Source organism: Buceros rhinoceros, unplaced genomic scaffold (assembly GCF_000710305.1).
Source record: "Buceros rhinoceros silvestris isolate BGI_N320 unplaced genomic scaffold, ASM71030v1 scaffold2640, whole genome shotgun sequence".
NCBI lineage: Eukaryota > Metazoa > Chordata > Aves > Bucerotiformes > Bucerotidae > Buceros > Buceros rhinoceros.
The window spans coordinates 24,896-28,309 of record NW_010391111.1 but is presented as its reverse complement, the minus strand read 5'-3'; the positions used below and the strand labels follow the sequence as shown (position 1 = coordinate 28,309).

The 3,414-nt window shown below is 42.6% G+C and overlaps 1 non-coding gene across 1 annotated transcript; it reads left to right on the top strand.

The window, feature by feature from the left end:
- Window positions 1-939: 939 nt before the first annotated feature.
- Window positions 940-1,022, top strand: TRNAL-CAG. The gene has a single exon. It is a non-coding gene; the product is annotated as a tRNA-Leu (tRNA).
- Window positions 1,023-3,414: the final 2,392 nt, after the last annotated feature.

The following is a 3,414-nucleotide window of genomic DNA, read 5'->3' as shown; positions in this document are numbered from 1 at the left end:
TTACAGGACAAACTAATTCTTACTATTGCCTAAAAATATTACATTTAATATTTTACACTGAGAAGTCAGCTGCTGGTATTTAATTTGTATCTGTCAAACTTAGAAAGCAGTCATTATGTAGCAGTTAAAAGCATACTCAAAACATTCCACACTGGTTGATTTTATAATCTGACAGGTCGTTTATGTACAATTACGCAGTGCCTTGTTTTAACAAGATGACCATTTTTTAATTATTTTTCAGTGAAAACTGCAAGTAAATGAAGTTTTATTTGAAACTGAGCAAATCCTTTTATAAGGAGATTAGTTTAAGAGTATAGTAAAACATCTGAAAACAAGTGTCTTCCTTGAATGTATTCCAGGTCTGATCAAAACAGCAATAATTACGAGATCCCAAAGGAAATTAAAATGAAGTAAGTGAAACAGAAACCTCTTGCTTGGAGGGTCTCCTCCATTTTGTTTGGTCAACTTCTCAGTCTTGTTGGACTACTATAATTTGAGGTGGAATTAGAGTAATGCATGTTTGCAACACATCTAGATAAATACATATGTACATTCTTTGTATGTGCAGTCAAGTTTTTGTAGACACATTGCTTTCTTTTGCTTCATTAGGGCATTTATCTTTTTCTAAAAGCACACTATATTCAGTACTGGATTGGATATAGAAGCTTTTTCTACAACGTTATATCAGAATTATTTTCTGATTACTGACAAAGTTTCTCAGCTGCAGCAATACAATGGGCATTAAATAGTATTTTCCTTTTACCTACAGCCATAGAGCAAATAACTTTTCTTTTTGCAGGTTTTATTCAAATTCTGCCAGCTTATTTTTTCTTTTCTTTTTTGGACACTGTGCTTAAGGAGGCTTTTAGACATATTTTCATTCGTATGTCCCAGGAAAAATCAACAATATTTAAAAAATTAAGACGGGGAGCACAGCGGGTCAGGATGGCCGAGCGGTCTAAGGCGCTGCGTTCAGGTCGCAGTCTCCCCTGGAGGCGTGGGTTCGAATCCCACTTCTGACAGTTTTTCAAGCCATGTAATTATTTCAGAGATAACTAATCGCAAAAAGGTCTGGTGAAAGATAAAAGTCAGCACCGACGAACGCAGGCTTTATTTTCCTGTTATCTACGAACAATGGTTCTTATTCTTAATGGTGCAAAAAAAATGTTGGCCAGAAACTATTTTGAAGTGTGAAGTGTTTACTTTGCAACAATGCTGAATATGAAATGTCTTTTGTAAAGTTTGGAACTGTGTTCGTTTGGCATTAGAGTAGAATTTTTTTCCAGCATGCCAGAATATTGAAAAACAGACCTTTAGATAAGTCATCCAATTTCAAAGCAGCTTGAAAAATATCAAACCTGCGTTTGGGAGGTGCTGATTCATCAATTATCATGTTAATACTACCAGGAGTTTGACAAGTCAATTTCCAATATGCTGTCTATACAAAAAATACTGATTATTAACTGATAAGGGATTATATTTTGTTTTGAAAAGTTTTCTGAAATATTTTTGAATGGTCGAGATAAAAAAAAATATTTGAGGGAATTTACAACTTTTTTGATCTGTCAGTAGTAGAAAACTGGGTGCAAGAGAGAGATAGAAACCTTAAGTATGAGGTAACAAAAGCCACATAACTGAGTCTACGTGATGTTTGATTCAGAGATATTATTTCTCTCCTGATGTTTGTAAGTATTAGTTGGCAGTTCTGAGCCATCCCTGCCTGGTAGACTCAGCTAAATTAACAGGTTATGTCCTTCAACCCTAGGCTGCATAAAGATGTGAGAGGGAAGAAGCCTTTTCTTGATCCTCCTCTGTGACTCAAGTCTAAAAGGTACCGAATAAATTCCTGTCCTTTAAAATCCTTCCTTGGAATCAGGACTGGCGGGCGGGTGGAGGGATGCGGGGGGTGGGGAAGGAGGGGAAGGACATCACAAGGTGTAACTTCTTTTTCAGTCGCATCAGCAGAACTCCATATAAAGAAGCATAGTAAAATGCTTTCCCAAAGCTACAGAAATTGCTTCTGTCATTCCTACAGATGTGTTAAGGGATATTAAAAGTGGGGCCACCTCCTGAAGCCACTCCACCCTGGGACCTCTCCTTCCTGATTAGGAGCCCAGTCCAGTGACCAGGGACCCAGCCTTTTGCCCAAGCTGAGGGACATGGCTGACACTTTCCCATTTGCAAGTTCAACCAGCAACAAAGCTGAGCATGTATCCCAGAACCATACACAGAAACATGTACACGCACAGGGAGGTCACTGACACAGCTGGTCACACACACTGCCACAGACAAGGTGCTGTCTTCACAACAGAACCCGCATACAGGACTCACATCAGACACAAGCCCAGCCAGCCACATCCCCTCCTCCTCTTGGGCTGGCAGAGACAAGTCACTAGTGAAGCACACACACCATACTCTCCAGGTTCACAAGGACATGCACATTCATGGATGTCCTGAACACCATCACAGCCCCTCTGCCTGCCTGGCACCCCTGCCTGGATCCTGACCCCCTCAGTCACTCCATGGGTCCCTGACTCACCAGCTGGTCCAGCTGGATGCTGATTGCAAACACACAGTACTCACGCATTCATCCCACAGGTACCCCACAATCATGGGTCCCCCCAAATACCAGCAGAGATTCTCTGCCCGTTTGACATCACTTCCTGAATGCAGGAGCCCTGCTCACTGGTTGGTCCATCTTGGAGTTTGCCAGTGAATACCCAAGCACATCCAACGGACACTCAGACACTCACCTCCATCAGCTGGCATCAGGCACGTGGGCTGTGGCCTGCACTCCTGCTCCAGCTGCTGGCTGGAGCCTGCCTCATCTCATCTCAGTCCCTCCAGGAGCTGGTTTTGGGAACACATACTATTCCCACCTCTGTGGTTGGGGGATAAAGACCCCTACTTTCTCCAGTAGCTGATGGTATGGTGCTCACTCGCTTCAGTAGCTGACATTGCAGGCCAGGAGCACCCACACGCTTGATCTGCAGTGGCTGGCACCAGTTTTCACTGGCATACACACAGGTCTCTCCAGCAGCTGGAACTGAGTTCTTGCAGCACACACAGAGAGGATAGAGAGTGAGCTGACACAGAGACATCATTAAGAAAAGTTTTAATAAGAAGATGTAAGAAGATAAGACAGACCTCAGTGATCAGGCACAGGTCTCAGCCAGACGTGCATACCGACCAGTCCCATTTTACACCCTTTTCTGACAATTCCTCCTTTGTTCCTCTCTGTTTCTCCTTTCCCTGCACTGTATATCATCGGTTGACACAGTCTCACCAATCCCTTCCAACAGCCTAGACCTTCAGGTTTGCATCCTAGTCTGTTGCAAAGTCCTGGTTTGCCTACAGTTTCTTTATTACTCATCACTTAGTGTGACTGGCCAGGATTGCATCTGGCTACTTTGT